The sequence below is a fragment of the Rattus norvegicus genome, chromosome 19 (assembly GCF_036323735.1).
Source record: "Rattus norvegicus strain BN/NHsdMcwi chromosome 19, GRCr8, whole genome shotgun sequence".
Taxonomy (NCBI): domain Eukaryota; kingdom Metazoa; phylum Chordata; class Mammalia; order Rodentia; family Muridae; genus Rattus; species Rattus norvegicus.
Window position 1 is genome coordinate 47,722,457 of NC_086037.1, and position 11,070 is coordinate 47,733,526.

General features: G+C 42.6%; 1 protein-coding gene and 1 pseudogene across 6 annotated transcripts in view; one reads left to right on the plus strand and one right to left on the minus strand.

Annotated features, from left to right (window-relative positions):
• Nr3c2 (nuclear receptor subfamily 3, group C, member 2) overlaps window positions 1-11,070 on the minus strand; it is a 344,237-nt gene that overhangs the window by 102,604 nt on the left and 230,563 nt on the right. The window lies entirely within an intron of this gene.
• On the plus strand, window positions 5,379-5,491 carry LOC120098703 (small nucleolar RNA SNORA17; annotated as a pseudogene).

Genomic DNA, 11,070 nt, shown 5'->3' on the forward strand with positions numbered 1-11,070 from the left:
CAATATGGTTTATCACTAGTTAAAAAAAAAAGAAAGAAACGAGAGCTAGCGATGTAGAGCCGTAAGTAAGGCAGACAGGTAAGCAGGCAAAACAGAGAGACATTTGGAAGCTGAAATGTGTAGTGTTTAAGAGTTAGTGTTTAGAATTATCAGGATACTGGATGTTCAACAAAAATGTAACAATGGAATAAGGTGAATATAACCAGAAGTTGCTAAAACTGAAACACAGGACAAAAATTATTTAAAAATAAATGAGGGGAACATCAGTAATATGTGAGATAGCACAAATTATTTAGCATGGTTAACTACAGTCCCAGAACAAGAGAAAGGATAGAGCAGAGACATATATGTGAAGAGGTTCTAACCTAATTTTCTAATGCCAAAAGATAAATAGAAACAAAATAACTGAAGCATGACACAGCCAAATGTCTGAGATACAAATATAAAGATGAAATTCCCAAACGCATCTTTATATGGTAGGGAAACTATATCACACAAGGGGAGCAAGACTGATTAATAACTGGTTTTGATCAAAAAAATTGAGGCCAGACCTCCTGATAATTGACAGTTGCTGGAGGGAGGTGGGGGAGGGAGGGAGGGGGGAAGGGGAAAGAGAGGAAGAGAGAGAGAGAAGGAGAGAAGGAGGGGAGAGAGAGAGAGAGAGAGAGAGAGAGAGAGAGAGAGAGAGAGAGAGTTAGTTTTCTTTAGGTGTACCCAGCATGAACTAGGTTAAGTAATGAGGACATAAAGTTGAATTGTATTGATTGGGGAGGGTAGATCTGGAAGGAGTTGGAGGAGGGGGTGAATATAATCGAACTACAATGTATGAAATTCTCAAAAATTAATAAAAATATGGATTAAAAACAATTGAGGCCAGAAAGACATTGTATTGTATCTTTAAAGACTGTCAATTTTGAATTTTAAAATTAGTTTCCTCCACATCAAGGAGAAGTGAAAATTTCCCCCCTTGAATAAACAAGAGTGAGGCAATTTGTCCCTGGCAAGACTGCACCGTAAGAAATAAAAAACAGAGTTCTTCATGTTTAGGAAAACTAATGCCCATTGCAAATTTGGGCATACAGAAAAAGTAAGAATTGAAAATAGTAAATACATGGGAAATTTTATAGGAAAAAAAACACATTATGAGACCTTCAAAATACACATATACAAAATTACCTATCAATATAGCACTAAGAATGGGATAGGATATTTAGAAAATTCCACTGCTGTAAGTTTTGGATGTTATATTTGAAATGCTATAGATGAATTCTCAGTAATCTATGGTAAAATATATATCTTTTATATAAGCTTTAGCAATGGCTCTTAAGCTATGGTGTCTACTTTATAAACATCCCCTAAGCAGTCATCAGGGATTTATGTTCACTGTCCCCTTTCCAAAGCTCTGAGATGGAGAACTGAACTCTGTGTTTCCTGGAGCCAAGAATCTGACGCACATTGAGAAACAAATCCATACAACAACACTACAATAACAAATTTAGTTTATGAGACAGTGCAGAGGTATAAAGGAGAATACTAAAACAACCAATTCAAAGAACAATTAAAGGAAAAATAGGGGAACAATTAACAACATGGGAAACAAACAAACAAACAAAAAAAAAGAGGCAAAGATATAAACCCAAGCATAAATTCCATTAAACATAAATGGTCTAAAGTTAAAGATGATGGACTAGTTTTAAAAGTAAGATGCAGTGTGTGCTAAGGTGTATTTTAAACATAAAAACATGGGCAGATTACAAATTAAATGTGGAAAAATACAATACCAACAGTAAGCATAAAAACAGCTGATGTAACTACATTGATATCAGACAAGGAAGACTTTAAAACTTTAAAAGAGTATTGCTAGAGATATAGAATATAATTTTATACTGATCTAACTGGAATTATAACAACCCCCAATACACAACACACAGACACACAGACACACAGACACACACACACACACACACACACACACACACAAACACACACATTCAAATAAAAACTGAAAGCAAAAGATATACACATAACTGGAAAAATAGAAAACTATCAGTAACCAGGAAAGCAGCTACCATCTAGAAAGTCAGGGAGGGTACATAGGATTTGAACACCATTATTACACACTTTCACCTATCCCCATTTTGGTCACCCAACTGCACAATATACATTTGTTTCAAGCACATGTAGGTAAACCTGAAGTAGAAAAAGGCTGAAGTTATGTAGATAATATAAAGATAATATAAAGCCATTTATAAATGAAACACATGCAAAAAGTAAGAGGACCATGTCATTTGAAAATGAGGCAACACATTTATAAGTAATTTATGTGTGGAAGAAGAAATCATACTGTAAACAACTGATTGTTCTAAATTCAGTGACAATGGAAACATAATATAAACTTGTGGGCCCAACTAAAGCAGCACTCAGCAAGAGTATTTTTAGGTTTATATACTTATATTAGAAAGGTATAAAATTGAAGATCTAAGAGTCTACCTTTAGAGACTATAAGAGAAACTAAACCTCACATAAATAATTCATGAAATAATCAAGGAAGAAAGAGACAAGCAACTTCGTGTAGGGAAACATGTTAGGCCACTTCAGGCAGCTGGAAATGGGCTCATTTTTTTCTTACTCCAGACCATGTGAGAGTATACATATGTCTCAGAAAATCTAGCTCAGGACTGCTCAGGTCCAGTGCAGTGATCCTGTCCCACCACAAGAGGGGCCAGAAACTGGGAGTAAAGAGCAGGAAACACATGTGGGTGGGTGGGGGGTGGGTGGAGTAGAGGTCAGTAGACATGAAGAAGGGAAGGCAGAAGCTCTAGTGGAAGCCCTAAACACTTCAGCTTTCTGATTTTTTTTTTCTTGCCAAATTGATTTTAATGAAGTCAAGAGATATTTACACAGTAAGCTTTTTTAAAAACTGTTAATATGAGTAACCGGTATGTAAAAATTTCACTTGTTCTTTGAGGGAGATCTAAAGATCAGTGCGGTTATTTCAATAAATAATGTAATTCGTGATTCCCAACTAAGTTTAAAATCCTATCACCCGTTCTATCAGTATCAATACACCAAAGAATACCTATAATTACAAGATAGTTTACAACTTTATAGGGGAATGCAAATGCCCTGTAGATTTCTAGTAGATGCTAATAAGTTCTCATAAAATGAGGAAATTCTGTTTCTCATAACATAGGGTAGAACACATTTTTAAAAGCACATATTTCTACAATGTGGAGGGAAAAAATCGTTTCATATATTTATGATTTGACTACTCCAAAATGTTCCCTTAAAAACTTTTGTACAAAATGTATAGTGTAGGGTTGGGGATTTAGCTCAGCGGTAGAGCGCTTGCCTAGCGAGCGCAAGGCCCTGGGTTTGGTCCCCAGCTCCGAAAAAAAGAAAAGGAAAAAAATGTATAGTGTAGCACTCTGAAAAAATGGTTCATAGGCTAATGAAGAAACTAGAGATGTACCAAGAGCACACTGCTTGGAAACTGACGATGCACAGATGTTGGAAGAATTAATCAGTGTACGAATAGCACATTGTTAGGTTAATATATGCACACAGCACGTGTAACTCGTTGTGGATCTGGTCTAATGCTACTTATATTAGGTTAATTGGGTCCCCCAAATTGCACCACAATTTGAATGTACGCACATAAGACCCTGAGGGTCCCTGTCACCAGTTGGTTTTGATTGGTAAATAAAGTTGCCGGCGGCTAGGCTGGGAAGGGGACAGAGGTGGGACTTTTAGGATTCCTGGGCAAGGAATGGAGGGAGGAGGAAGGAATGAACCGCCATGCTGGAAGAGTAGCAGCTGCCATGTCTGAAAAACGCAGGGCAGCGAGACAGCCAACACGTAAGAACCCAGCAGCAGCCCAAGGGCCCCCCCACCCCCCCGATGGTGTCTAGGGCAGCAAAGACGGACTGTGGATTTTAGCAAGTAATAACTCAGGAGTGTTGGTGGGAGGTGTTAGCCACATGGAGCTTAAGAAGTGACCCGTCCATTGAGCTGTCAAAGGCATATTAAATATAAGGTGGCATATGTGTGTCCTTCATTTGAGAACCCAGAACATTGTGGCAAGTAGCCTGGAATGCACTGCCACCCCTGGGACGATCTGATAGCGACATCTGGGTTCAGCAACTGTAACTTGCAGGTTAATGCAGTACACCATGCAGACACAGACTCGTAGTAAAGAAGGCTCACCCAAGATTCCTAAGTAACTAACTTACAAATGATACCCAGAAATGAAGCTGGTTTGGCTCCATTTCCAGTGTTCTACGGAACTCCCCTCCACACTATAACCAACAATGAAATGAGCTCTAAAGGAAGTACGGAGGTCCAACCTAGCCTTTGGTGGGTAGAAACGTAAAGATCAGAAATCCAAGCCCCATCTCTCTCCTCTATATGGCAAGTCTGAGATGAGCCTAGGCAATATGAAACTCTGCCTAAGGAAGGAAGGAAAGGAAGAAGGGGGGAGGAAGGAAGGGTGAAAGAAAAGGAGGAAGGAAGGAGGGAGCAAGGGAGGAAGGAAGAAAATGAGTTTTGTGGATTTTCAATGAAGCCAGCGAGGCAGGAGTATCTTTCTGAGGCTGACTGGTAAGTGAAGCTGCTGATTTGGGCCCAACCTGCTTGGCCCCACTCCACGGTGAGGCTGGTCAGTCAGTGATGCCTGCAGTTGTAGTAGGTTTGGGAGGAGAGGCAGGCAGTCTAGGTTCCGGAAGGCTTCCAAAGTGATGGCCAGTGTGGGTGGAGCACCCTGATGCTGGGATCCGGAAGCATGGGCAACGCAAATTCAAAAATTGACCGGAAACTCAGAACTTGAGTGCTCAGAAAAGAAACCAAAGGAAATCAACCAAGCTGACTTTAAGAAAAAAAAACCAACAAACAAAATACAAGCTATTATTTCTTTTGCATTGTTTCAAATTGTAAAATTGTTTTGTTTGTTTTTAATTGTAGGATAATTTAGGAAGTGCTTAAAAGTAAACATTGTTTCAAAAATTATAGAAAGCAACAAAAGTTATCTTTGGTCTCTCTCTCTCTCTCAATAAAAAAAAAAAAAAAAAGACCAACTTTGAGCTATTCTTGACCCGGTGCCAAATGAGAGAGAGAAAATAAAAATATTGAGGGCTGTAGGGTCTTAGAGCAACATAAGGACAGGGCAGGCAGATGGAAGGCTGTGGGAGGAGAGCGGGAAGGGACTGGCTTTGCATTCAAAGCCTGTGGGCTTAGAGGTTGACTCAGCCTCAGGGGAATGGAAACCCTCAGTCAGAATGCTTCATGTTTCAGAGTCTCGGTCTCCTAAACCATAAAACGGAAACATCAATGCCAAACAGGTAAGTGGCAGTATGGGGGTCAAACAAAAAGGCATTAACAATTCTGCCTGCACTGGCTTCTGTGTCACACATGTATTGGTACTTGGCAGAGAGGGGAGAACCTATGTTTCACTGTTCTGACCTGTGGACATCTGAACGATTCATAGCCTAACACTCCCTGAAAAAAGCAAGCCTAAGATGAACACCAGTCTGGCGTGCAGGCCCACACTGGCTCCCAGGGGCAAGGATCAAGCCAGAAACTAGAAGAACCCCACCTGAGATTGTGGGCCCCAGACAGATGGCTCTCATGTCAGGCCCAGACAGGAAGGGCACCATGCAGAGTGGGGTTGGGGCAGACCATGCCCAAGATAACCCCTGTCTGGCATCATGATGTACAGATAGATGGTTATAGCACTCCTGTGATTACCCAAGACACTCAGAGACCCCAGTCACCACTAAGAGCAGTAAGTAAGTGGTGGAGAAATGGAAAAGAAAGAGAACAGAAGGATATATGCACAATAAAGAGAGGCAGAACTGGAGATTCCAGGGTAGTAAGGAATGGCCTGATGTGAGTAGCTGGTGATGACCTGGGACCATGGTGTGGTCTTGGCCTGTGCTGCCACTGGGGGGGTCCATGTCTGGATCTACAGCCCTGCAGCAACAAGGGTCTGTTACCACCAAAAGTCAGATGGACATTCTTGGTCTGGGCTGCTGCCTGGGGACATATTGATGCCTTAGGGCTGTGTAGAACTGACTCCTAACCTGGGCATCATGTGACGAGCTGGTCCTGGGGGCATGAGAGCAGAAAGCTGACTCCATCCTAGCCAGCCGCAGTACTTGAGAGAGCCTCCTCCCCATTGCTGGAGTTGAGGTTGAGCTGGACGATATTATAGCATGGGAATGCTGGCCCTGCACCCTGCACCCTGCACCCTGCACCCTGCACCCTGCACCCTGCACCCTGCACCCTGCACCCTGCACCCTGCACCCTGTACCCTGCACCCTGCACTCTGCACCCTGCACCCTGCACCCGTGTGAAAGGGTGAGAGATACCCTCCTTCCCCTTTACTTCTCACCATCTGCAGCAGGTAGGAGAGTTGTTCCTGGGGTCATGAGAGCAGGAGAGCTGTCCCAGCCCCTCAATGCTGCAGCACTTAGGAGAGTGGACCCTGCATATTGTCTGGCTAGCACCGTAGAGCTGACCCTGAGATGTGAGGCAGCTCTGAAAGCAGGAGTGAGGGAGAGCTGCTCTGCCTATTGTCTGCTATGCGGTACTGTTTTCAAGGGAGAGATCTCTGTTTTCGATTTGGTTTATTGCTTATATTATGTTAATTGGATTCCCAAATTACAGGAGAATTCACATGCATGTGAGATGCTGTCAGTCCCTGCCCCCAGCAGGTTCTAATTGGTAAATAAAGTTGTCTGGGCAGGGAGACAGAGGTGGTTCCCTGTGCAGGGGACCAAGGAAAGGAAGAAGTTTTAGAATCGCCAGGACAGGGAAGCAGGAAGGTGAGGCCTGAGCTGCAGGAGAGAAAGCATACAGCCATGTAAGAATGGGGAAGAGTGGCCTGGGAGGCCATTCCCCCAGTTGGGTCTCAGGTAGCAGAAATGAAATATAGATTTTAGTAAGTAATAATTCAGGAATATTGGAGGTGTTAGCAATGTGGAAGTTTGGAAGTGGCCTAGCCATCGAGCTGCTTAGGGCATATTAAAATTAAAGTTGCATGTGTGTCTTTCATTAGTGAATCCAAAATATTTGGGTGGGTAGCAAGAATCTCGAGCACATGCTGGGGGGTTAGAGCAGATTAATTATTGCCTCTTCAGATCCCCTCCCCTTCCTTTTGCCCTTGCCACTAGTGGCAGGTGGCAGTTGGTCCTGCTTCTCACCTGCTTCAGGCACCTAGGATAGCAGGCCCTGCACTCTGCCTGGGGAGCATGGTAGAGCTGGACAGGTGTTGGGTGTGTAGGGGTTTGCATATTGCTGGTGAGCCAGCCCTGGGGGTATGAGAGTGGGAGGGCCAGTGGTTTTGAATTGTCTCACCCCAACATCTACCCCATTTAGGAATGGCTGCAGTTTATGAAGGTGTCAATCTTACAGATCCAAAACTACAGGATCTCCATGACACAGGGCAGCAACAGAATATCTGAGAGGAGTCTCAGTGAGGACTCAGTATTAATAATGATGTAGAAGCCAGAGGCCCTGAACCAGACCAATGACTCATTGAGATGAAATTTTGCAAGTGAAGAAGTGTGGACAAAAGGATGTACTGTGGGCACATTGTGACACACTATAGCTCCCACAACTAGAAATTTTTTTACTCTGTTGGAGAGGTGGTTGTAAGGGTGGAAAACAGGCACAAGTGGAGTGGCGGGATAAGTGGGATTGGGGTGATTGCTGTCAAATTCACAAAGAACCAATAAAAAGAACAATTAAAAAAGTGCATCAACAGGAAGTGTAAAATCTGGCCTATAGTAAAGACACACACACACACAAACACATACACAAACACATACAAACACACACACACAAACACATACACAAAAACATACACACACGCAAACACATACACAAACACATACAAACACACACACACACAAACACATACACAAAAACATACACACACACAAACACATACACAAACACATACAAACACACACACACACAAACACATACACAAAAACATACACACACACAAACACATACACAAACACATACAAACACACACACACACAAACACATACACAAAAACATACACACACACAAACACATACACAAACACATACAAACACACACACACCACAACACACACACACAAACACATACACAAACACATACAAACACATACACACACACAAACACACACACACAAACACATACGAACACACACACATACACACACACACACACACACACACACAAAAAGATTAAAAAGTGCTGGTGTTACCAGTCATCCTGGGTTTAGTTTACTTTTTTTCTTTTTTTTTTAAAAAAAGGTAAAGTGAGAAAATTCAAATAACTGTCAGCTCTTAATTAAATATAAGTGAGCAGAATACATCTCCAGCCATGATTCTACTCCATTCAATAAACATGTGTGTGTGTGTGTGTGTGTATTCATATGCATGTATATGTGTGAATACATGCGCATGCCCTAGGAGTCTAACCCAGGGGCCTCACGCCATCCAGTCAAGTACTCTACCTGTGAGCCATACCGCAGCCCAAAGATTTTCAAGGCAAGGTTGAAGAACTCACAAAGTAGCCCATTCATTGCCTCCAAGACTTTACATTATAGAGGTTCAGGGAGCTTCGGGAAGTTGGAATAAGACATATGGTATTGATGTGATGTTACTTTAAGATATGGCTATACAAGGGGAAGGGGAAGAAGACTTTATGAAGAGAGGACCAGTCAGGAATGGGGTAGGGTACAGGGCGAATATTAGTAATAGATATATGAAAACGTCGAAAGAAAGGAACCATCTCAGTCAAGCCCTAGAGAATGTTTAGAATTTGAAACATCGAGAGGACAGATGTACAGTGACTCAAACAAAGAATTTGCTCCAAGAGAGGCAGGGGCATAGCTAATGTGTGGAGGCAGAGTCAGGCCGACAAAGCTCTGGCAGACCCAGGCACTGAGCAGCAATCTGCAGGATGAGGTAACTGGAGGGTGATTAGGGCCGGCCAAAGCTCTGAGGACAACGCCCTGCCTCCCTGCCCCCTTCTTAGAACCATCAGGAATAAGGATCCCTCCGTACTCACGCACTCCTTTGACACAGGCACAAAACAAGCACAGGTTGAAATCTCTCTACACATGAGTCCAAAATAAGCCTTTCTCTTCTGTACAAGTTTATCTTGGGTACTCTGACACAGGAATGGAAAGCTGACTGACATTCTCTCCTGGGTCTCACGCTCACTCGGGGAACTCTTTGCTTAATGTCTCCAATGTGTCCTCATCTGGTAGGAAACTCTCTTCAACCTTTCGAAGGCCCTTTGTGGTTCTTCTTTACAATTTTAAAGCTACAGTTGGTTATTTGGGGAACCTTGAAATCGTCTTCCCTTTCGACACTATTTTCCGGCTTTGATGGGTAACAACACCCCATGACTCCTTCCCCTGAGATTTTCTTGGGTCCTGTCATCTCTCTCAGTGCCTTCTCCCCTGAGTTCAGGTTCTTTGGGGTCAACTTCTAAGTTACAGAGGTGTGAAGCTTTGATCTACACACTGACTTCAGAGAAATGATTTTGTCTTTCTATTTGCTAATTTGCTACACAAACCAGCACAGAGATCACATGACACAGAAGGGTTTAATGAATGGTGTTATTGCTACTGTCCCCACTCTAGCTATTAGCTTTTAAAATTACTTGTATTTTAAATTTACTTAAAATTTTTTTTCATATAATATATTTTGTTCATTTGATTTCCCTCTCCCAGATTTTCCCCTACCCCCATTCAAATTCATGGTTGTTTTTTTTTTCTCTCTCTCATGAAAAAGAAATTCAAGAAAGAAAAGAAAGAAAGAAAAAAGAAAGAAACCCTACCAAATAAACCGCAAAAGCACATAAAAATGAAGAATATTTGTCCTGAGTATGGGCAGCCACAGAATATGTTGTAGGCCCAGAGTCATCTCTTTGAAGAAAATTGATGTCCCCTTTCCCAACAGATACCATTTGCAAATAGCTTCTCGGTGAGGACCTGGACTTTGTTTGCACTTCCCCTTCTCTGTCTGACTTGACTTTGGACAGGTCTTGTGTGTGACATCATACTTTCTGTCCATTCCTACATGCTGCTGTGTCCTCTCCAATCTTCATTTCAGATAGTAACTTCTAGTATTGTTTCTTACCAGGGCTGTGCTTGGAGTCAAACCATCTGTTTCTATGGCGTACTATTTCAACAGGAAGTGTTTCTTAAACTTAAAAACAACAACAATCACAACAACAACACCAACAACAACAGCAACAACAGCCTAGCTGGCTGTGAGGCACATACCTTTAATCCCAGCACTTAAGATCTCTTTCAAAAGCAAACAAACAACTTGAAAATGTATGTTTTTTTCTTACAGACCTTGATACACTAAAAAACAAACAAACCAACACAAAAGGAGAGCTCCTGAGGTTGAAATGACTGTGGAGAGTGTGGTCTTCTGTTGGTGCCTGACTGGCTGAGGAGATCTTTAGTTCTAGACTCTAAGTGCTTGTTTTACATATCAAAGCAGACTTGGCCTCCAGGTTCTCCTAGCATCCCTCAGTCTCTACCTGGCATACCCTGTCCACAACCCTGAACTTTCCAACCCAGGGGTTGGGCTGCCCCCTCGCTCACCCCCCAGAGGCTCTTCCCTAGATAAACCAGACCTTTTGGTCCCCTCCCCCACAGCTCTCTCTGTAAGTGCTCCTTCTCTCTTTCTCTTCCCCCTCTCCTCTTTTCCTATGGCCACTTCCATGGCCCCAGTCCTTGGGACCAGTATTCTCAAGATCAGCTTTCCAATAAACCTTCATTTAATATGATCTAATCTGGCTTTTGAATTGGTTCATTTCACCAGTGGAGAAATAATTTATCCTGGAGTGCCAAAACCTGGGAGCCTAGCCTCTGGGCTGGAAAGTTCAGGGTTGGGGGCAGGGTATGCCATGCAGTGACTGAGGGATGCTGGGAGAACCTGGAGGCCCTGTGTATGTGCTGCTTGCTTTGTTCCTCAGTAAGCATGGCGTCTAAGGATGGTACACTTTAATAAGGAAGAACACTAATGTGCTCGGGGACGTTAGACATAAAAT